At 41.5% G+C, this 24,824-nt stretch overlaps 1 long non-coding RNA gene across 1 annotated transcript; it reads right to left on the bottom strand.

The window, feature by feature from the left end:
- Positions 1–784: 784 nt before the first annotated feature.
- Positions 785–21,748, bottom strand: LOC121668529. Its single transcript, XR_006017430.1, has 4 exons — positions 21,714–21,748; positions 3,519–3,583; positions 1,759–1,835; positions 785–867 (listed from the first exon to the last, which is right to left on the bottom strand). It is a non-coding gene; the product is annotated as an uncharacterized LOC121668529 (long non-coding RNA).
- Between the last annotated feature and the right edge of the window lie 3,076 nt (positions 21,749–24,824).

The following is a 24,824-nucleotide window of genomic DNA, read 5'->3' on the forward strand; positions in this document are numbered from 1 at the left end:
GCAAATTGTAGGAGATGGGGAAGTTGTACAATTTCATATAGTGCAAGGAAAGAAGGGTTTACAAGCAGCAAATGTTACTGGGCCTGGAGGTATTCCAGTCAAAGGCAGCCGTTATGCACAAAATTATAAACAATATCCATCCCAGCAACTTCCCTACCCACAACCTACTTTACCCTTTTACCCTATGCCCAATATGAACCCTTTTCTAAGTTTACCCCATTCCCAGTTTATTCCTAATCTGTTCTTCACCCCATGACTTCCCTATACAATTCCCTTTCCCTGCAACTCCTCTCCAATGCCGAGGCGGGGATGAAAAGGGGGAGGGAAGAAATTAACTATTGTTGTTTAGCGTTCCAACAGGTACAAATGGAAGAAACCCTCTCCTGCCTCAGTTTCCCCACGAAGCATGCCCAGAGAGTCCTGTCTCCCTTCTGTCAGCCTTAAGATGTTCCAGAGAATCTGTTTGGACATTTGAAGACTCAGGAGGGTGGCTTGTTTTGTTTTGAAACTGTTCTTGTTATGTTTATCCAGTTGTTTTCAATGTTAAGTTTTACACCTCTTTTTGTTAAAAATAAATGGGTAAAATGTCAGGGTCCCTCCCCCCTGCCATATGGTCCTGGGACAGGGGCCCTGGGGGGAGGCACAGGGTCAGCCTCGTTCCCCATTGGTTGTTTTGTGTTCCCCTGCGCGGGCAAGGACCCTCGGGTCCCGTGATTGAGCAGTTCCTGGGCAGAGCCCCGGCCATGCAGCTGGAGAAATAAACATCCCTGAAACATCTATCAAGAATCGGTCCATATATATTTATTTTCCACAGGCCTCGTTGATTGATATGCATTTCCACGCTGTAACAATTTTATCTCTCAAAACCTGTACACGGAGAGCATAAAATGACAGATAGAGAAAATGAGGACAGAGAAATGTTAAGTTGTCAAAGATGTTTGCCTTCTCATCCCTTAAATCAGGGGAGGGAATGCTTGGTCTTGGATCCCAGATGTGCTTTCCAAATTATCATCTTCTCCTTACAGAGGGACACCCTCCTTCAGCTCATATGAATAGTGTTCAGCCCACAGTATCCCAGCTAAATATTTCAGGTTCTCAATCCTATCTCTCACAGTCAGCAACTAAAGGGCAACTCAGACAGGTTCTGGGTGAGGGTCTCCTTCATCCTGCTTGGTCCCACAGGGTTGACAGACCATGTGACAGCTTCGGGGGCTGAGTCAGGCCTCTGTCAGCCCTTGGAGAACCAGCTGCAGGTTTATTTTAATATAAGAAAAACAATGAAAACTTCCCCTTCTCCCCAAAAAATTTATCTTTGTCTGGGTAAAATATTTCCATGAAATGGTACATAGCATGACTGAAAATACCCAACAGCCAGTGCCATTTAAAGGTCAACCAAAACCTTCAACACATAAATAATAATACAAATAATACTTAACATCCAGTGAGGCACTTTTTGCTTTCCACTTATCATACTTTCATGACATTGACTCAATAAACTTCATAACTGCCAACACAGTGTTTTAGAGATGAGAAAACTCATGGATTATATGTGTTAAATGGCCCACTCTAAGGATATAAAGTGACTTTTAGCTTTTTCTAGAGAATATTGAATTCTTGAGGTGTCATAGCAAAATCTGCAGTTATGCCATAAATAGAAAGCCTCCATATACAAGCTGAAATGTTCACTTGCGTATCTATAGGGACAAGACAGGAGGAACATAACATTTACAACTTCATAAATGTTCTACAGAGATGTACCTTCCTGGTGGCTGATTTGAAGGTGAGGTACAAGTCCTTGTTCTTTCTTCCTTGCTGCAAACCAAACCTAGAAACTGCTGTGAAATAGCAACAAAATGGATATTAGCAGGTAGCATGAAGGTCTGCTTATAAAACCAGCTTATAGTTTTAAAATAATTGTTGGCTCTGTTCCTCTGCTGGGATTCATCTTCTACTAAATTTAAGTCTGTTATGAGCAGTTTGATATGTAAAATAACAGTTTATTGTAAAAATGCCAGAGTCACTTTCAAAATATGAAATATTGTCTCAACTACTCCTGTTATCACCCATTATTTTGGCTATCCATTAGCACAAGGCTTTTATGTGTTCATGATAAGCTGTGTCACGAATTTCCAAGATGCTTTGCTATGCAGCATTAGGCCTGGATAAATTTTTCGCTTTTTCATATTTCACCCAGCAGCTTTGGGTGGGTTGTTAGATTGCTAACCTAGAACTTGAATTTTTTTTTTTTCCTCCTCAAATATGAGCTGTTTTGGAGTTCTGCATTTTTCTTACTTTCCCTCTGAGACAGGTTTTCTCTTATAACCAGATGGCTGCTAAAAACCAGGGGGGCCTTTAGGTGGTATTTATGACTAATATTTTAGTAGAATGGTACAGCTGCTTATTAGATGGTCAAATAGAGATTATGTCAGGATACAGAAAACATGCAATTAACTAATAAATAGTAACTGAAAACATGCATTTTAAAAATTTGCTTTCATTTTGATCAGCTGCTTAAAGCTGGAACAAGAGCAAAGGACTTCATAACACATATCTTTTTAAATCTTTATCTTGTTCATAAAGTATGGTCTTTTACAGTTTCACTCAATAAATAGATTGAACCAAGCTAGTCTTCTGAAGCAATATTTGTAAATTATTCAGAAATTACACGCTGTGAACCAGTTTGAGATGTGAGAAGCACTGTGTTAATCCACTGACTGAAACAGCAAGAGAATGCTTACTTTACAAGTAGATATTTACAACTTCATGTGAAGGTTGCAAATCAGTTTAGTAATCCTCCCTGGCACAGGTACTCCCTCACTGGAGCATCTAGCAGCTGCCTAAATTAGATCTGTGGCCAGCTGGTCAGTCCCATAGGTGGGCAAAGTAAGACAGAAAATACTAAAGTGCTGCAAGGATAGAAGTGTAAAATGAAACAGATGGGATATAGTCATTCCACCTCACTGGAAGATTCAAGGCAAAAACAAAACAATAAAGTAAAGAAAATTGCTCTTTGGAGATTTAAATTAATCTTATTCAGACAGATTGCTGAACATAAAGACCACACTCCTATAAAATACCTTTTTTAAAAAAAGAAAACACAAAACAAAGGTAAAATTTCAAGAACTGATAATCTGTATGGTTAAGATTAATGGATATGTCATTTGTTTATATAACCCCCCATATTTTTAATTTAACATTCCAATTATTCTTTTAGAATAATTACACAGGTAATTTCAAGGAAAAATAAAGTACAGTTCATATTTGTGATTGTGGTGGGTGGACACCAGGTGCCCACCAAAGCTGCTCTTTCACTTCCCTCCTCAGTTGCACAGGGGAGAGAAAAGAGAATAAAAGGCTCATGGGTCAAGAAATCATTCACCAGTTCCATCATGGACAAACAGACTTGACTTGGGGGAATTAGTTTAATTTATTACCAATCAAATCAGGCCAGGATCATGAGAAATAAAGCCAAATTTTAAAACACCTTCCCCTCACATATATTGGTAGATATCACTCACCACATGAAAGTTTCACATGGGTTTCCTGTTATTTTTCAGAGATACACACATGCCTCTTTTCTGCTCTGAAAGAATAAATTGTGTGGTAAGGTATTGCTCTGCTGGGTCATTGCACTTCCATAGGATTGAAATCCACAGCAAGGCTGTTGATTGAACGCAGGACTATATAAGCCCCAGAGAAGCTTAGGTGTTCTTAGGATACCAGGGGCCAGCAAACAAAGATTTAGATATATCCTCAACAGTGCATGCAGAACCTCTCCAGTCATTCCCAAATGATGAGTGCAGGAGCCAGTCCTTAACCCTTTCTGAGGCAGCCACATGGAAACAGAGCACTCCTTAGAACCATAAAAATACTGATCATAGGGTCATTAAGGCTGGGAAAGACTTTCAAGATTGTCAAGTTCGACCTTTGACCAAACACCACCATACCAACTAGACCATGGCACATGTGCCACGTCAAGTCACAGGTACAAAGGAACAATCACTTCCCTAATCCTGCTGGCCACATTATCCTTGATACATAGACCAGGATGCCATTGACCTTCTTGGCCACCTGGGCACACACTGGCTCATGTTCAGCTGCTGTCGATCAGCACCCCCAGGACCTTTTCTGCTGAGCCACTTTCCAGCCACTCTGCCCCCAGCCTGGAGCACTGCAGGGGTTGCTGTAACCCAAGGGCAGGACCTGGCACTTGACTTTCTTGCGTCTCATACAATTGACCTCAAACCGTCATTCCAGACTGTCCAGATCCCACTGCAGAGCCTTCCTTTGGCAGATCAACACTCTCCCCCAACTTGGTGTCATCTGCAAACTGACTGAGGGTACCTTTGACCCTCTCATCCAGTAAAGATATTAAACAGGACTTGCCCCAGTACTGAGCCCTGGGGAACAGCCCTAGTGACTGTCTGCCAGCTGGATGTAGCTCCATTCACCACTCCTCTCTGGGCCTGGCCATCCAGCCCGTTTTTAACCCAGCCAAGAGTGCATCAGTCCAAGCCATGGGCTGCCAGCTTCTCCAGGAGAATGTAATGGGAGACAGTATTAAAGGATTTACTGGAGTCCAGGTAGACTACATCCACAGCTTTTTTCTCGTCTACTTGGTGGGTCATCAGATCATAGAAGGAGGTCAAGCAGGACCTGCTTTTTCTAAATTCATGCGTTTTGGGCCTGGTTCCCTGGTTATCCTGGATGATGGCACTCAAGATGATCTGTTCCATAACCCTCCTGGGCACTGAGGTCAGGCTGACAGGACTGTAGTTCCTCAGATCCTCCTTCCAGCCATTCTTGTAGATATTTGCTGACCTCCAGTCAATTGGGACCTCCCCATGAGTCAGGAGTGCCGGTAAATGATGGAGAGTGGCTTGGTCAGCTCTTCCACCAGCTGCCTCAGTACCCTTGGGTGGATCCCAGCCAGCCCCACAGACTCATATTTATGTGGCTCAGCAGGTCACAAATGACTTCCTCCTGGATTACAGGGGGGCTAGCCTGCTCCCTGTCCCTGTCTACCAGCTCAGGGGGTTGCTTGTCCTGAGGATATCAGTCTTACTGTTGAAGACTGAAGTAAAGAAGGCATTAAGTACTTCAGCCTTTTCCTCCTCCTGGGTGACAATAAAATATGGAGATTTTCCTTAGCCCTCCTTTTATTGATGATGTGTTTATAAAACACTTTTTATTATCTTTCACAGCAGTACTTAGACTGAATTCTAGCTGAGCTTTTGCCTTTCTAATTTTCTCTCTACATGACCTAGCAACATCTTTGTATTCTTTCTGAGTTGGCTGCCTCTTCTTCCAAAGGTCATAAACTCTCATAAATTTTCTTTCACACACTCCAGGAACCTCCTAGACTGCCTCCCCTCTGCTGTGCTGAGTTTCCAGCAGACATCTGGCAAGCTAAAGTTTCCCACAAGAACAGGGACCAGAGATCATGAAATGTCAGCCTGCCACATATAGAATACCTTGATTGTACCTTCACTGGGATCAAATCTTCTGGAGAATAAACTTAGCCACTGACACCCCACATTTCCTTGCATGGCTGTGTTATGGCAGCAAGTTCAAGAAACCACTGAATCAGAGCCCTGCAAGTGGCTGCTATATGAGCTGGAAGTATCAATTGTATATGACAGCACAGGTTTCACTCTTGAAACACATTTATTTTTTTGAGCAATGACTGCTTCAGTTCAAATTTGCAAACCATCAGCTTTCCTGGAGGAGTCCCTTTCTTGGATGTTCTTTATCTTATCATTTTCCATGACATGTGTTGTACTGTAATAGTACAAGTGTTATCTTGAGAACAGTGTTCCAGTGTTCTGTGGGTGCTCTCCTGCAAACTGAATTTTCTTCATCCTCAGTTCTACTGTCACTTAGCAACCAAGAGGATAATCAGTGAAATTCTAAATATTATCATGTCAAGGACATCAAAACACAAAATACATAATTAAATTGTTGGGGAAAATACCACCTTTTCTTTTGTTTTTTGTTTGTTTGGTTTGTTTGTTTGATTTTTGTTTGGCTTGCTTCAGCAAGTAGAAGATGCACAAAAAATTGCTAGTCATAGTGAATTTATACTGCAGTCTAAGGATCTGGAAGGTATCTCCAGGAATGGATGCATTTTAATACTCTTTAAGTAAAAAATGGACCATAGAGACATGGAGGTGGATCTACTGGAGACAGAACTAAGGCTTAGTGTAATATCACTAGTAATATTTTCTGATGTGATGTAATCAAATATTTTGTGCACAGAGATCAGTGGAACTTCACCTGCTGGAAAGGTTATGTAGAGAACACTGAAAGACTAGGTCTGTACAAGAATATTAGAGGGTATAATAGTACACAGGGAGTTTGGACAAGCACATGGAAGGATTGGATCCCACTGTCTTAACCCATAATTTTTGCCTTGTGATTTGACTTCCTGAATCACCCAGGCTACAGATTATCACTCAGTGATTCTGTTTAATGCCCACAACTGAGTTAAAAAATATCTTTTCAGAGAAGCAGAGTGTCATAGAGGATGCATTTAAAGGGAGATGGCTATTCAATTGGGTCGTAAAGAAAGGTTTTCAGTGCTTAATTATCCATTAAAACATGCTGTTTTATTTCCAGTCTGAACTTGCCTAGCTTTAAAAAAGACTGAATTTTTTCCTTTTCTGTTACATTAAACAACCTTTATAGTGGTCATTTTTTTCCTCATGGAAACATTTATATTCTGTCATCAAATTATCTTCTCACTGTGATTTTTGTTAAGATTCTCTATTGACTTTCTTTAATTCTCCCTAGTGCTGTCTCCAGGCTCTCCCTACACTGTTCTGGAATCTTGGAAACTAAAGAAAAGGAACAAGAAAAATCCCCCAAACTTTGCAGTCAGTGGAAGCCATTGTTCTCTAAACGCAAATCTTAGTGTTGAGCTTAGTCTCCTAGCACTGAGTTCCTTAGGCAGAGGTAATATTTTAGTCCTTTTCCTGATCAGCATTTCCTTTCCATAGTTGGAAACGAGGCTTGGTCTCTTCAGTGATTTATTACAAAAAAGCGTCAGTGTTCATCTGGTTACCCTCAGGGAACTCTGAACTGCCTTTTTTAAAAACACGGTTCTTTATTATGAAAGTGCAACTCAGTCACTGTGATGAACCTTAGTGTAGCCTGTGTTAAATAATACATTGCATAAGTTCAGCTTGCATATGTTCTAGATCACACTATATAACTAATGTTTGCTTTGAGAAACTTATCAGGTTTTGGGTCATTCTACACATTTGCTCTTTACCATTTTATCATTTCTCCCAGCTAATAACTAATGCTCATGGACTATAAATATAGAGTGGACTTTGGTAGGTCATCTGAACTATCCTGCTGAACACAGGCAATCATTAAGAGAAGCCCCAAGCAAGTGAGGTTCTGTGGCTGCTCTGTCTTCTGACAGAAGACACTCCAGCTTCACAGTTAGCAGCACACAAGGGCAGGGGAAGTATGACCAGAATTTACATTTGTCCACCTTGAATTCTTGGCACAGGTGATCAGGTACTTGATTACACTTGGAGGTGGCTTCAGTGCCTGTCTCCAGCAAGGTCTCAGCTCATGCTTTTGAAGCTGGAGACTTTTGGTGAGCTAACGGCAGCACAGTTGCCTCCTGGGATTCTGTTGGGATGGATGACAGAATTTAAGACAGGCAAACAGATCCCTCAAGATATAGCTCCTGTATCTCAGGAACTAGCAGCCCAAGCAGACAAAGCTTTCCATGAGAGGAGGTAGTTAAAAAAGTGGAGGGCTGTGTTGATATCACAGCAGGGGGTTGTGCATGGACATTGCAGCTTTAGGCCATGCAACTGAAATTGATCTTAATGTTTCCTGCTGAAAGCCACATGGTGAAGCATAACTGGTTCTGATAGAGTTGTTGCCTATTAAATAGGGAAAAAGTGAACAGGCAAAACCATCTTGGAGCATATCTGTGATGCCTTAGGTTTTAACTTTTATATTTTTCAAATCCTGTGCTGCCTAGTGTGTAACTCTGAAGTTTCTTGTAGCCTGTTAACTTCTGCTCTCTCATGCTAGGTAGACATAACAAAGCCTCTCTGGGCCTGCTCTCCAAGGACGCTCAGACTGTCCTAGGCCCAAAATGTGTAAACCAAAAGCCTTTGAAAGGGGGGGCAAGTTGAGGGGAAATTACATCATTAAACTGAAGTTTTAACTGGAGAATTAACCCTGCTATGCAAATGAATCAAACCTATAAAAGTGTGAAGAACTCGTGACCTGTCATCCATCTTGGGGTCCATCTTGGCAGTAGACTCTGGCTCCAGTAGTTTCTTGGCAGTAGACTCTCTGGCTCTACTTTTGAAGGCCTTTCAAATAAATACCTACTTTTAATCCCTTGCTCCTGTCTACTCTCTGTTTCTAGGAGGCCTTTTAAGGCATCATCTGTAGTTCAGGATACCATTAAATAAAGAAAAAGCAAAAGGCTTTTCTGTCCATTTTCAGTTCCATTAATAGCAGTTAAGCTGCCTTCTGAGGCCCTGAGGCCTCTGAGAAGAAAATGTTGCTGTCTCCTTTCTGCAGGCTGGGATCCAAAAGTCACAGAGATAAGCTGACTTGGGGGTGTCACACAATTGTCATTAAGCATGAGTCGTGAAAGGACCTGCAGGTGTCTGACTTTCATCTCTCTGCACTGCTCAGGTCTGACTCTCATTTCTCTGCACTGCTTAATAGAAAATTCCTCCATTTATTCAGAAAATATATAGAGTAACTGACACCAGCACACGATTTATTTCATCTCCTATTTGTAGCAAAATTAATCTGTATACAAGAACTCATGGGACAATGTCTCCTCATGTGTAAGATTTCATAGTGGAAAATAGGTTTCCAACATATTTTCCTGATCACTTGCCACTAAAGGCTTGGCTGATCACTTACTCTCTACTTGCTTTCTTGTTTCCTACTGCCTGACTCTGAGGTTCTTACACCACTAATCAGGAAAGAAGACTGTGCTGACAAAATTTCAGGCTTTCTGGCTAAAGTGTTGGTGGATTACCCTAAGCTAATATACATAACGAGTCAACCTGAATTCTTCTTGGGATGTAGGTGATGTAAAAGGGACCTGCAGCATTAAGCAATATATAAGCCCACCAATTGCATTCCTCTTTGCTTTCATTTGATCTCGTCACTTTATTTTTTTGTGCCTTCAGAAGCATGGGAACTATTCTGAACTCTCTTCTTTCTGTTTTGGAGTTTTTTTAATGTGACAGATTATCCCTGGCTCGACATCAGGTGCCCACCAAAGTAGCTCAGTCATTCCCCTCCTCAGCTGGACAAGGGACAGAAAAACAAGGCAAAAGGCTCACAGGTGCAGATAAGGACAGGAAGAGACAACTGACCAGTTACTGTCATGGGCAAAACAGACTTGACTTGGGGTAATTAGTCTAATTTATTACCAATCAAATCAAAGCAGGATAATGGGAAATAGAAGAAAATCTTAAAACACTTTCTCCCCAGCCCTCCCTTCTTCCATGGGCTCAATTTCACTATGATTTTCTCTACCTCCTCCCTGCCAGCAGCACCTGGGGGCAGGGAGCAGGGACTGAGGTCAGTTCGTCACATGCTGCTTCTGCCACTCCTTCCTTCTCTGGAGGACTCCTCACACTCCTTCCCTGCTCCCGTGTGGGGTCTCTCCCAATGGACACTCCTGCAGTTCTTCACAAAGTGCTCCAATGTGGATCCCTTCCATGGGGTGCACTCCTTCGGGAACAGGCTGCTCCAGTGAGGATCCCCTACCGAGTCATAAATCTTGCCAGCAAACCTGCTCCAGCGTGGGCTCCTCTCTCCACAGGGCCACAGAAGAAGGAAACCGGTAGTGAAATGCATCACAGCATTACAAGCTAGCAACAGAAATATTTTAACCCTTTGCCCATTTCTGTCTTTCCACTATTTACTGAGTCTGATGGGCTTATATCCTTTGTGTGAAGCTGTAACTCCTCATCCTCTTAGTAACTTTTGGGAGCTCTTCAGATATTCATAAGTCCACAGGTCCTGGAAGACCATGATTAGCCTCCAGGTACTAAATACTTATATTATCACATAAAAACAAACTCACATAATCTGTGTGCCCTCCTACTGATTGCCTGAACTGACTTCTACAGTGAAATGAGAAGACAAAATTCTGTGGCTGCTGTCTTTTCCACAGCATGACAAATATACAGTGAAATAGCAACACAGGGGCAGATATCAATAATATTACGGATAAAGGGACACAGCAAGTGGTGAGGGGTCCATGTACAGGGGTGATCCTTATTCCTTTTATATGGCAGCTGTGTTTTCCCCAGGGTGGCCCACACTGCCTCCAACCAGTACTTCTGAAACATGGTGGGAGGTAAAAATTTCCCTCCTGAGATGATAATTTACTGTGCCACCGGTAGAGGCTCACAAATTGCCAGAATGGTGCCCTCATTTTTAGCAGCATCAGTGAAAGGAGGCAATATGAAAGCTCATAAAATGTTTCCATCCATTTTTGGTAGTGGCTGAACAACAAAGAGTGAGCATTCTCACATTAAACATTTTGTTCAATATTTAAACATCAAGGCCTAAATTTTTAACATGGTGCAGAAAGCTTCAGCTGTGTGCCTCCCGTGAAAAGTAATAGGAGGCATGGAGCTAAATCCCACCACACCACATTTAACATTTATCCCTAAAGGGTTCTTCTGCTGCTGAAGAGATTTGAGCACATTGCACTTGCTAAGGCTTTTGGAGGCATTCCAATATCACCTAGCTGATTATGTGGTTTGCAAAGAGCACATTAACTTTATGCCTTGCAGTGCATATGGAGGGGAGGGGGAAGCAAAATAGTTGTGCTAGGCTTCAGGCAACAAAAGATGTTTGTAAGATTTAAAAGAATATCAGATATTTTAGTTAATGAATCCAGCCTAAATAATTTAATATACTAATCTGACACAGCTAGATAAAAGAACTAACAGAGCCCACTTATTTACCATCCCGTATTTTCAGATCTCGGCTGCAAAACATGTTTCTATTTATGCTATTTTTATTTAAGCTTCCCCTTGTGCCTATGCAACCTCAGTCTTCAGGTTTTCATCAAATCTCTGAAATGCAATGGCAGACTTGTTTCATGATAGAATGTTTGAGTCAGTTGCAAAAAGCTTCTTGATTCCCACTCTTATCTGGGGAAAGCTGTGCTGGTTTTGTATCCAACACGGTGTACTACACTTCCTGAACAGTGCAATTCACTTGGGGGGAGGAAAGCCTACACCCATTGCTGTCCCTCAGATACTATACACAGCTGGGATAGAGAGAAAGAAGGCTGGTGCCCTTCATGATGCCTCTGCACCCTGTGATGCAAAGCTGGGAATGGAGCAGTGGTTTGAGGATGCAGGAGAGCACAGAGCAAGCGGCAGGATTGCCCCAGGAGCATTGGGGTTTGGTGGGAGGTCAGTTTGCTGCTGTCCCAGTATGCAGACTGCGGGTTCTCCCACTCATTCTTTTGTCCTACAGATACACAGTGTGAGAAGTGTTTCTACCACATACTCCCTATACTGTGCTTTCCTTCCCAAAACTGCTGAGTGAATAACCTTCATGATCATGGGATGCTTCCCTGGGCACACCTCATGTATAAGCTCACAGTATGGACTATTTACAAGTCTGGTGTTAAAGCTGCATTCAGCAGAGGAGGCATGGCCCATTGCCTTAGACTGCGAAAGATCCCATGGGAAGCCTTGCCCAGCTTCTCTTTCCTTGGAAGTAATCTTGTTTCACACAATTATTGGCCTGTGCTTTCGAGACCGGTCCTAGAAGGAATCAGATGATACTTTCAGACTTGTGAAGAAAACTTTACCGGGCTACAGCTGATAAATGAGATGTAGTAATTAAAATAGTAGATGGACTACTATCTAGAAACTAGCTGAGCTAGTAATTTATCAGTTGAGAGATTCAGGAATTAAAAATTTCCATAATCTGATTAGGGTTATCTGTGGATTGTTAAGTAACAATTAAAGGAAACTCTGAGATAGACTTTATAATTACAATGAATTTTCAGTATAAAAATATAAAAGTAAAAACATTGAGGCATGTGGCAAATTGGGAGAGGGCATTTAGTGGATCTACTTACCACAGAGTATCTAACCAGAATATTTCAGGGTAAAGATACTTTATGTTTATAGTGTTCTAAGACATATGAGATAATGAGTATATGATTCCTATGTGACCCTAAAAATGAGCCATTTTAAATGGAAGTAAAATTTTTCATAAATAAATATACTAGTAAGTTGTCCTGTTGAAGGGTCCAACCCACATTGCCAGGGAAGTTCACTGGGTGATTTTTGCATACAAAAGAGTCTGTTGGGTTTGTCCCTCAGTGCAGGGTGGTTACATGAGGATAAAGTGGGAAGCGGAGGGCTGATCCCACATGGATGTTCCAGAAGAAGACTTCCTTCCTTCCTTCCTCCTGACTTATCTCCAAAGGTTAGCTATGCCTCCAAGCCAGGTCAGCCTCTTCATCATTAGGTGGAGCCAAGAGACTACTAAGACATACCACTAATCTTTCAGTCTGACTTTATTATGTACAGAAGCTGATAAAATAATATTATCATTATCTTCAGTGGCAATGCTTGCAGCAACGAATCAAAAGGAGTATGAGCTACAGTCTTCTGCTATGGTAGAGACTTGATATGGGATCTGTCAAATAATGAATAAAAAGCAGTGGGAATCAGATTAAACCTCTGCAGCTGCAATTTTTTAATCACTGCTCATAACACGCTTTATTTCATTTTGCATATGGTGTTCCTTACATGCTCCCCTTAGCAACTGGCAGTAGGAACAGGATAGGGTCCTGTATATCCTACTGTGTTAGAGCATTACTGAGCATTTGTAGGTACATTTGTGATTTGTGAGAGCACCACTTCATTTTGGGGAAACACAATGAACAGCATCCCTGAAGAACTCTACAGGAACCTGTATGAAGGCAGAAAAGGGTGTGCTGCTGTGGAGGATGGGCTAGCTGAAGCTGGAATGCTTTTATGGAGGATATTGCCAAACTTTCACTGTTCTACAGTCGCCTCCCTGCAATACCCAAAGGCTGAGGAATAATAATGGAGTGAAAGAAAAAACAAACAATGCAAAAGCTGTCTCTGAAAAAAAATATGCATGTGGGAAACTGGAGGGAAAAATCCCCCATTAAGCCCACTATTTAATTATTTATCTGAATTTTAATTGTTGTGGTTGGATGGAGTCTATTGGCTCAGCCATGTGCACTGAAAGTTGTTTGCTGAATGCCCTCAAAAGTGCTCTGCAGAAGTGGTCATGATACATTGCAAATCCTCCTTTGCTCCAGTCTTGTTCTGCACAGGAAATAAGTTGCTGCATTTCTGTCTGGCACGTGGCATTTCACAGGGGTGGGTGGAAAACAACTACAAAATGGAAAACTGTTATTTTTGAAACCACAGGCTGCAAAAATGACCTTATAAAATGAGGTTCCTTCTGGTCTCATGAAGTCAGAACTAAAAGAAATTTTAAAAGGTCTTATATAGTGGTATGCAGCTAAAAAACCTATTTTTTTACTATTAATTAGCATTTTTTACCTTCAGCTAAAATCAAACACATAATCAATCTGTTGAGAATAATGTCATTTCCTCTGCAAATCAAAAAGGTGTGACCTATGTGAGAACGTTCTCGGAAAGAAAGACACCAGAAACGGAAGGATAGCAGAAATTTAGATAGATGGTTACTCTCAGCCACATTTTATTTTATAAGGTGGTATTCTCTACAAAGGAGATGTGATAGTCTTGTCAGACAGGTAGGCCTTCAAACATAAGGGAGGAAGCAGCCCTGACATGTGATGAAGGCCTGTTGACCAAAAGTAGAACATCAGTCGGAGCTGGCAGCAAAAATTAGGAAAACCTCTAGTTGCAATATCTTAAGGTTGCTGGTTAGACATGTAGGAAATTATATTAGAAAGGCAACGAACAATTCAACCCTTAAGGGAATAAGGAGACTGCAAATTTAAAAGGTAATTTGGTCATAAGCTTGTTCCTTGGGCTCTGTAACTATATAATAAAATTTAGTGCTCATTTTAAACCAGATTCTTGTTTGTTTGTTTTACATGAGTTTTTAACAATAAATCATCACAACTTTTATCTAAAACAATAAAAGTGGTACTCCTGCAATCACCTGCTAGAATTGCCATCCAATTTCAATTTCTTATTTTGCTAAAGATGTTTACATTGACTGCAATAACTTGTTATTGCCACCAAGTGTAAATACTTTAGAGTACTTTTTGCCTCTATGTCACTTGAGAAAAATCACAAAAATATTTAGCTGGAAAGACCTCAATACTAAAATCGGAGCAAGTGAACCCAGACTGTCCCTGGCAAGCAGTACTGTAGGAGCAAATACAGAATGTGATCAAAGCTGTGATGAACATAATGATAGAAGATAAGATGTTGCTCTGGTGAGGGGTTATACTTTGGCCAGCTCATGTGAAACACATTTTTATCTCTATATAGCTGGCAAAAGAGTAAGCTCTTTGTTAACTCCAGCACTTACCCCCTCCAGCTGATCGCAATGAACATCTGGTAGATTCATTTCCCATGAAAATGCAAAAAGTTTATCTTGAAATGTTTTATTTCTCATTGTTTCTCAGCTTGTGCAAGATGATTTAGCTCAGTAATTATATTTGCATCTGTTTTTATTGCATTTGAGGCATCATTATCTGAGTCAAGATAGTGAATTAAAGTGCTTGTTACCAAAAGTGAATATCCTGAATTTCACTTTGCATAAAACATGAATTTACATTAGGTTTTCAAGGTGTGCATCTTCTGGATAAAGCTACCATTCCTTCATGAGAAAATACATGAGTGTACTACCTGTGTGTGATGTGTGAGAACTTCTATGATGTTGCATAAGGCATTGCCTTCATAAAATAATGAGGGGAAAACTGACTCTGTTTCTTCTGAAGATGTAGCAATGTCAATCACAGTTATCTTGATTAGTTTGCAAGAAGTATAATTGCTGTTCAAGTGTAATGTCCCCACTGATTGCTGACTATGTAAATGTGAGGGTTGATAAAACACCCTGGCAGCACGGTCCTTAACTCTCTGCAGTTTTTCTGGAATTTTAAAGAAGGTATATGGGCATGGTTGGTAAGCAGAGGTATTGAAGCAAGTTATTCAGCTGTCATGATGCACTTCTAGCACCTTTTGCAAGGTAACCAAAACATTATTAAAAGACAGATTGGTAAATCCCACCCTGTGTGGGCTGAGGGAGCAACCCACACTCATTGATTTGCAAGGATTGGACCGTGGATCTTTCTTCTTTGCATGGGTCAAAACTGACCTTGTAAAAGGTCAGAGGGAGCTGTCCAAGGGCCAGAACTGTAGAATGTATATTAGAGGTTGGTCCTGTGAGTAAGGCAACAAACTCCTCAGGCCTCAGGTCTCTTGTGACTTTTAACAAATCTTCTGTGATCCTTCTCAAATGAGGTTTTTCATACTTTAGCACTCCTGAAGTAATACAGATGTACCAGTAGTCTTCTGTTTAGAGTAAAACTGATGCATGGCCTCAGAAGGACAAAAGTTAAAGGTGATTAAATTTCATCTGGGGGTTCATATCCTGTTGTTAATGAAGAACTTCCCTCCTTAGTTTTGCAGGCTGAAGTCTCAAGTCTCCCTTTAACATACCTGTACAGATTATTTTCCTTTGTTGAGGGTTTTCCAGATGTCACAAACTAAAAATCCTCCCACCCCTGGGCATGACCTGATTAATTTTAGTTTGAGGTTATTTTTAAGCCTCATTTTACACTGCTTCTTGTTAGTGGTAACAATTCATTATGATAACAAAGGTTAATAGAGAGGAACCTTTTTCCATCAGCCGTGAGAGATGATCTTTAATTTTCTGTATAGAACCCTTATAAAAAATTTGCATTTTCCTTGAATGGCAGACATCATATTAATAACAATTAAAAAAAAGGAGTTTCTGAAGAGAAGTACATTAATATCAGCATCAATGTTAGCTAGAGAATTAAACAAAAAATTTGCTTAGTGAAAAGCAAAGCAGAAAGATAATGAATGGTTATACCTTGAAAAGTAAAAGTAGGATTTTATCAGTATGTTTTATAGATGCCATTAAAGAATAAGAGAAGGTAGAATGAATTTGGAAGATCTTTTGTACGGACACTTAGTACTGAAATGACCAGCTCTCTGCAAAGGATGGAGCCAGACCTCTGACCTTGCAGATGTTCTTGCACAGAAGAGTTGATCTCCCATCCAGGATTCTAGTTCTGATTTGCATTTACATTTCCAACAACTTTATACAACGCCTACTGTCCCCAAAAGCCAGGATGGTGTCTATGGGGGGATTTATCTCACTTAGATCTAGGTGTTTATAGTATAGACTCCTATCTGGGACCATGAGACCCCTTTGTAATCAGGAGAGATCTGTTAGGTAGAGTTAAAGGAGTGTGGGATGTGATTGTCTTACTGCAAGGTAGGCGGCCACATTTGACCAGCTGGGTCACAAACCAGACTCCACTGAGTCACCATTGACTACAAGGGCATTTAAGCAGCTGGTCAAGAGAGCACTTCACTGTGCTCTCCCCACCCTTAGCTTTTTGTGCCCACTTACCTCATTATTCTGGAGGTTTGGTGTTTTGGCCAAGCAGACCTGCATCATGACACGCAAGGCCTGACATAAAGTCCAGAAGTCCTCAAGTAGAATTAATTTCAATTGCTTACTTGTGGGATTAAAAACTCTCACAGTCAATTACTACCAGTGTTGCCATTTGTATTGAATTTGCCAACGTAAACAATTGTTTAAACAATGCTAAATTAATCACAATTGCCTTGTATCTTGTTGGGGCTTATTGAAGAGACAGAAAGGCTCCAGCTGGTTTTAATGAGCTGCGGGAGAAGCCTTGTGCTGACAGGAGAATCATGGTATGTATCTCTGCCATGGGAAGCCTTCTGTTGAAATAAAATTGGGTCCTTTTCAGGGACAATTACTGATGTATCTCTCCAGAAAATGCCTGTTGTACCAGTCCTGTGAAACACACATCCTAGTGGGATAGTTCAGATCTCATGAGAAAGTCTTCCTAAACTTGAGGTGCACAAATAGGAATTTTTGTGTTCTAAAGATATCTAAAGACGTATATGCCAATTTATGCAGAAACTCCTTGCACTGGAAAGAGGAGACATACAGACTTTGTGCAAGGCTGGATGAGTTCCCTGTGAATATCTGCTGCGGGCTGGTCCTGAGCAGATGACAGTGCATGTCTGATACATTTTTAGGAAAGTGCTATTTTTGCTTATGTTTCCCATGCAACAACAGAATAAAGAATAAGAATATATAAGAATAAAATATAAGAATAAAATGTAACTGGTCAAGATTGTGAGAAGATACTGTTTAGTAGTTTGGAAGCACCTCCTGGATGTAAAATGGATGTTTAGACATCCCTAACTTTTTAATTCAACCAGTGGCTCATTCTTCCAATAAACCTACGTCTCAAGGCAGTGATTTCAATGTTAATGACATTTCTCCTAATTAAAACAGGTGACTGAATTAGGGGTCTATTACACAGATCATTTCCTGTTCTAAGAGTGGTAGATGTATAACTGTGCTGCTGTTCTTCAAGCATCTAACCACAGTTTTGGGATATTTTTTCCCACTCACAGAACGGGGAAAAGATTTGTGCAGCCTCCTATTCCTGTGAATAAATAGGTTATCTGCTATCTGAAAGTCTAAATCTCTCACAGCCTAAATTTCCTTAAGCATAAAGACAATTAAAAGCATAGAAGAATTATCTCCCAAAACTAATTAGGCCTTCTTACCCAAGCTTTTAAACCCTCCAGTTTGGAGCTTGTAGGAGATCTTGAGGCAGAGGCATCTGCTAGGTCTGGGCAGCCATTAATGTGCAGCCTTGTGGCCCAGGTGATGCAGACACAGCTAGAAAGAAATAGCCTGGAACCTATACTCACTTTTTCATAATGGGCTGACACTGAGGTGTCCTGGCATGATGCAACAGTGAGTGAAGGTCTGGGGAGAACCAAATCCCAGGAGCACCTGAGGCCAGCCAGCACCTTGTGTGACTGCTGAGATGTGAGCACTCAGATCCTCAGGTGTACCACACTTCTGAGAGCTATGAATCACCTGTCACCCACCAAAAGGTTAAGGAGTCTTCTAGAGCTCCTCAGCATCAGAAAAGGAGCCATTGTGCTACTTTGCTGAATGGTGTCTCTCAGAGCCATGGCTGCCTTCGGTTCCCTTGTGCTCAAATGTCCACGTGCAGGGTCCAGCTGCCCCATCAGGTACTACAAAAGAGACTATTTTTTCTTCTGTCTTCCCTTGAGCTGAGACAAGTCTAAATGACAAAGAAATACATTCATTTTGGTGAATAACACCATAATTTGAAAAGCATTGGGCACTGGGGTAGCTCTGAAAATCCAAAGAATAGTGCTCAGAAGATGAAAGAAAAATGGCCCTGGTCATTGCTATCCCTTAACCTGCAAATAAAGTGGCAGGGGTGTTCTTGAATGAAGAATACTGTGTGCAGAAAAACATGGGTCATATTCTGAAAACTTGACTTTTGACAGAATTACACTGCAAAGGTTTGTCCTCTGCATCTCTCCTTAAAACCAAAACGGCTTTGGATTTCAAGGAGATATTGTCCATGGTGTGTGAATGGATTCCTACCCAAAACACAAATTCAAAATGTCTTTGTAGGCAAGTGGGCTAAAAACCACTGAAATTGCAGCATTTTTAAAGTCATGGCTAATGGTTACAGTTAGCATCAATCTTGTTTAACACCCATGTTAATGGTCTAAGAAGGCTCAGTAGGCTGATTGCTAATGTGGTCCTTAGACCGTTGAATTGAAGGGTAATGTGAACACCAGTAACAACAATAAAATGACAAAAGCTGCTAGGAAGTAAAAAATTAGGTTTGGTTTAGAGGAAAATAAACAAAATGATCCATTGAAAATTATTTTTTGCTTAGGCAGCAGGTAGAGGAATATTAAAAATTAATTATACTGGTTAAAATGTAGAAACAGAAATACATCTGTGGGAGTGTTACAGGTAGAGGTGATAGGGTTTGGATCAGGAAGATGGCCCAGATGTTTTCTTCCTTTCTGTCCTGCTTTCTAGGACTCTGCAACTTTTCAACAAGCTACTGCTGAAACCTTTGGTCAACATAAACAAACTGGGCAAAGCAAGGTATTTTGGCTGAGCAGTGTCAGTCTGTGTATCCTGAACATCATTGTACACAGGACCATGCAGTCAAGACAATGAAAATTCAAAGAAAGAAAATTGAGACATTTAGAAAAATGGAGAAATTATACATATATGTATAAATATATAGCTAGTTTAAAGACACAGATATAGATATTAGAGGAAATAAGATGCCAAATTGACATAGCTAAATAAGGTGGTGTAAGCAGGGCTGGGAGGAGTTCCAGAGCAGAGGGGCAGTGGCTCAACTGTGGCATTTCTGACATGACAGTTCACTGCTGTGCAGGTCTCTCAAACAGGGTGAGCAGCAGAGAGATAGGGTGGGAGAGTCCTCTGCACCTTTCATGAACAGCAGCTGGTGCCAAGGCCAACACCATCCTGGCTGCTACCAGTAAAAGAGTGACCAGCAGGACTGTATTTGGCACTGATGAGCCCACACCTTGAATTCTGTGTCCAGTTTTGGGTCCCTCATGAAAAGAAAGACATAGATGTTCTGGGGCATGTCCAGAGAACGGCAATGGAGCTGGTAAATGATCTGGAGCACAAGTGTGAGGAGATGCTGAGGGAGCTGGGCGTGTTTAGCCTGGAGAAAAGGAGGCTCACTGGAGATGTTATCACTCACTACAACTCCCTGAAAGGAGGTTGTAGCTAGGTGGGCATTGGTGTCTCAGACAAAATAATGTGGTAAATTCACAAAGTATGAATAAATAGGGCTGTCAGTACAGTCTGATAGTCAGAAATTGCTGCAGAACTGGATGTGTTGCTCATTACTGAAAATCAGCAGGTGAAATGCTAATTGGCATCACTTCCTTCTCTCATGATTTATGTTCTGTTTTGTGGGTGTTAAATATTATTGTGGGTCCAGTGAGTGGAAAACTGTGATTCGACATTGTGTTTGCCCATTTTGCCACATTCTGTATGAGGACATAAGAAAAATCATTGCAGAAAATTAGGACCTGAAGGTGTTTGTTTGTTTTTAATGTCTGAGCACAAGGTTGGTTAAGCTGTTCCTTAAATTAAACACAAGGAAAATGATACTTTATGGGCTAGAATTTCTGCAGGTGTTAATTAATGTAGCATCAGTCAATGCAACAGAGGTACGCCCATTTGCACCAATCAGTGATTTACAGAAATTTGCATTGGCTTGAAACAGCATCCTGATTTCCTTTGCACACCTTCCCCACATGTCAAAGCAATATGTATTTTTGCTCTTCATGTTTGGACTGTTTGTTAATGAGATACGTGACAGGCAGTGCATGAGTTTATAAGTGTCACTGATTTAAACAAAACAGTAGTTACTGTAGCAAATTACTGATGATTACACTTGCCTGGTTCCATCATAAGGCAGTGCTGTCTCCAGCTCTGTGTTGTTATGTGGTCAGAGGAGATAAAGGGAGCTTGGAGTTCACATGGGTGGAGAGCATCAGTGAATTGCCAGACTATTTTGCACACTGGATAGCATTCATCAGCCTTAGAAAGGCACTCACAGTTTGTTATGTCAGGCATTACATGAACAAATAGAGCATTTTTGGCCTGAGAGAATGCAAACATTATGCAGTCTGGTCAAGTGGGCAGAGTACAGGTCTCCAATTCAAAGAATGGAATTTGCTTGCCTGCTGTGTGACCTTGAATAAATTGATTTGCCTCTCAGTGCTTTAGTTATCTCATCTGTAGAATTGTGGCTATGTTTCTGATCTCTACTGAAAAATATTTTGGGATAATTTACTAGAAAAATATCCCAGTGATGCCTGCTTCATTATCTCTAGCAGAACCTACTGAGAGCACTTTAAAGTTTAGTGCCAAGCTCATAGTAGATGAATCTCTTCCATTAAAGTGATTCACCCTCTTGAACCAAGGTTCTGGCTCACAACACTTACCAATTTTGACAAGATATTTTCTATTGCTTCCTGAAAAATTAATGGGGATGTAGCTGTTCTACATTGTTCCAGCATCATGAATAAATTGCTTGCTGACTAACTTTCCCACTCCAACTACCACATGCCCTCTTCTAGGATTTACGGTCTCCCCCTTTAAACACCTTTAAAGTAATTCACTGAATTTACACAAAGAATGTTCTTTGTTTCTCCAGATGATCACAGAACCATTAACACAAAACATTTGTAGTTGTTCTGGATTTGGGAAGTCACTAAAAACTGAGATACAGCACAGTCCAACAGGAAGACTTGTGGTGATACTCTTCTCTGAAAATAGGAGAGTGCGGATGGGGATCGTTGAAAACATCCCCTCAGGTAATTTCACTATGTTTCAGGATAGCAGGATTTTATATAAGAGTCTAGTGTTTCATCTTACTTCAGAAGTAGCTTTGAAGTACCCCAAAAAATGCACTAGTTTAATGAATCAATCATCTTGGGGGAGGGGAAGTGTTATAATCTCCCAAAACTGTTGCAGTGAACCATGACCACCCCCAGGGCCAGCCCCAAAAGCCCTGAGCATTCATAAGGCTGGGAAAAATACATAAATCTGTGCCTTACCTTTTAGCTGCATATCTCCCTTCCCCATAACCGGCCACTTTCCCAGAGTAACCCAGGGCCAGCTCTAGGTTATTCAGCAGCTGATTGGTCTCTGCTACTCCTCCCCACCTCTCCCTCTTCTCATTTGCTGTAATCCCCTCTCCCACCCTGGTTACACCCCCTGGTTGAGGTATCATTGGTTACTGTGTGTTTTGCACGCCTGTTTGTCGGAGTACAAAAATTGCTCCGCAAGCCACGTGGTTCACTGTCTCTCCTCGTGGGTTGTTCACCCTGGAATAAACTCTTCTCCCCCCCAAGAGGCCCTCTGCTTTATCCTGCCTCCTTCGCGCACTCAGCCATCGGGGAGCCAGGTGAACTCGAGCAGGTGCTTCGCCAGCCCCCCCGCGCGCCGCGATCGGACCCCATCTGTCCCGCTCGGGGAGGCAGCAGTTTGCAGGGTACCAGGACAACGTGCTAGCTCGGGAAGGTACTGTTGCACAAAACGATCTCTTTTAGGAATGACATTTATTTCCCTAAGCACTCTCAAACAACTGATTTGGCCAACTTGTACGTGGCAGCATCACCCAAAGTGACATCTGAAGGGGGTTTGTGGTGGACTTACAGGAGAGTTCTCCTTCCTCTACTTCAGTTAATGATGACTCCAAAAGCTTTTGTTTGGTTTTGTTGTCAGACTATTGACAGGCCATGGCCAGGAAAAAAGAGATTTTGGGCATCTTCTTGAAAACTCATAGGAAGAGTTTGGAAAAGCCAGCCACTTCTTAAAAATGTGAATATCTGCCTGCTGTTTGTGGAATTCAACCTTTGTCAACTGAAAGAGATCATTTTTAACTGGAGAGGAAAAAAGATGCAGAAATAATCTCAGGGTAACATATTTGAAGTGTCTGGGTGTTGTGGTGAACCATGGCCAACCCCAGGGTCAGCTGGATCAACTGGACCAAAAGGTCCATTGGTTTGATGCCTCCACAGCCCAAAAGCCTTGAAGTCACAGGCAGCACCCAAAAGGCTGTGAAAAATATCTGTGCCTTACTATTGGCCACTGCCCTCCCCTCCCCTTATTTCTCATATTTGGTTGTCTTTCCAGAGAGTTCTATGTTCTTCGGTAGTTGATTGGCCCTTGCTACTCCCACCCCTGCCTACTCCTTCTCCCATTTGCCACAATTCCTTCTCCCCACCTTTGTAGTGCCCCCTAACTGATGTATTACTGGTTACCGCGTGTTTTCCACGCCCACTCTGTAGGGGTATAAAACCCCATGCCAGCCCCATTTACTCGGCTTCTCCGTGGTTTTCCTGTGTTCTTCAATAAACCCTCTCCCCCACAAAGAAGTTCCTCCACTTCTTTCCTGCCTCCTTTGCGCACCTTTGCCATCAGTGGGCAAGGCGAACCCAACTCAGAGCTTCGCCTGCTGTCCTGCGCTGTGATCGGCCCCGTCCTCCCCTTTGGGGCAAGCAGAAGATTGCCCGGTGCTCGGGGCAGCGTGCCAGCCGGCAACGGCACCGCGGCATCTGAGCTAATGTTGTTTTCAGTGCCTTGGTGAGAGACCATGTTTAATTGCAATGCAGTGCCTACAGAGCCCTGCAGTTGCACAGGCTTTTACAGCACTGTTTCACTGGGATGGCAGAAAGACTTTCAGGCCTCTCAGGTTTATGTCACACACTCTCTGGATATTTTCTTTGACAGTGGAGCAAGCTGGAGGCAGCCTTGGCTGCAGCTCATCTAGAGATGATTGCATTATCTGCTCTGGGCCACCCTGTATTGGATAATAACATTTGGCCATTCACAAATAAACATCACGTGGCACCATTAGTCAGAAATTAAAGATGTTAATAAACTGGTTTTGTGAAAGGGAACCTACTATGGCTATAAAATCCTCAGGTAAATTGCTATGATTTACCACCATGAAGTTACACTCTGTGTTCATGATGCCACAGGAACAAGACACCCTTAAATTGCCTGTGAGTTTTGTCATTCCTATGGACTTGACCAATCCTTGCAGCATCTAACATATGATTATTCTGGGGTTTTTTTGAGTATTTTCTATTCTTCCTTATTTTGTATAAAAAGACTCTCTGCATGAAGAAGTGGACTTTTTATTGTCATAATCATATCTGTGCAAATAAAAAAAATACCTGATTATAAACAAGGTCTTGCATAATCATCATTCATCAGCTCAAGCAGTTTTAGAAACATATAAACTTCCAAATGACCTTTCTTCAGCTTCATTTTAGAGTTAAATCTGAATTAAATTACCCTGAAGAATAGACCTCTTTTTGGAAAATCTTGGATAAAAATGTACTTGCAAAGGTGAAAGTTATCTGTAATGTGAGATGAATGCAGACTGCAAGTGCTACTGAGAACCTCAGAACTGAGGTCAAAAGTCCAGCTCTCTTATAGACCCTTCTAGGTACTGGAAGGTGCTATAAGTTTTCCCTGGAGCCTTCTCTTCTCCAGGCTAAACTCCTCTCATAAGAGGGGTGCTCTTGCCCTGTGATCAGCTTCATGGGTCTCCTCTGGACTTGCTCCCACAGGTCCATGTCCTTCCTGTGCTGGGGACCCCAGAGCTGGACGCAGCACTCAAGGTGGGGTCTCACCACAGCAGGGTGGAGGGGCAGAATCACCTCACACGTTTATTTTGATGCCCAAGACACATTTGGATTTTTGGACTGCAAGTGCACATTGCCGAGTCATAACAAGCTTTTTGTCCACAAAGTGACCTTCTCTCCCATTCTAATCTTGATCCATTCTCCATCCAGCCTGTGCTTAAATGTACTTGTGCTTAAATGTAGATTTATATAATATCTGTGTATACAGTAAATATAGATATATACTTTATATATGCATATATGTATATTTTACCCCAGTTTATTAAAGGAAAGATTGTTTCATGCTGGTTTCACCTGTCCTGGATGATGCTGTTTTTCCACACATATAGTTGACATTGGGTTGTTTTACCATACAGAGACTGGCACTAACAGAAAACCTCCTCCCGTGAAGAAACTTCATGAAATAAAAAAGGCTCTTTCACAGACATCTATCTCCAGTGTAGGTGAATTTAGGTCAGGATATATTTTGGTGAATGAAGACTTTTATTTTTTATCTGAATGGGTGTGGTT

Source organism: Corvus kubaryi, unplaced genomic scaffold (assembly GCF_017639235.1).
Source record: "Corvus kubaryi isolate FWS band 111438036 unplaced genomic scaffold, C.kubaryi_AGA036_p1.0 37385, whole genome shotgun sequence".
In the NCBI taxonomy this organism is placed as follows: Eukaryota; Metazoa; Chordata; class Aves; order Passeriformes; family Corvidae; genus Corvus; species Corvus kubaryi.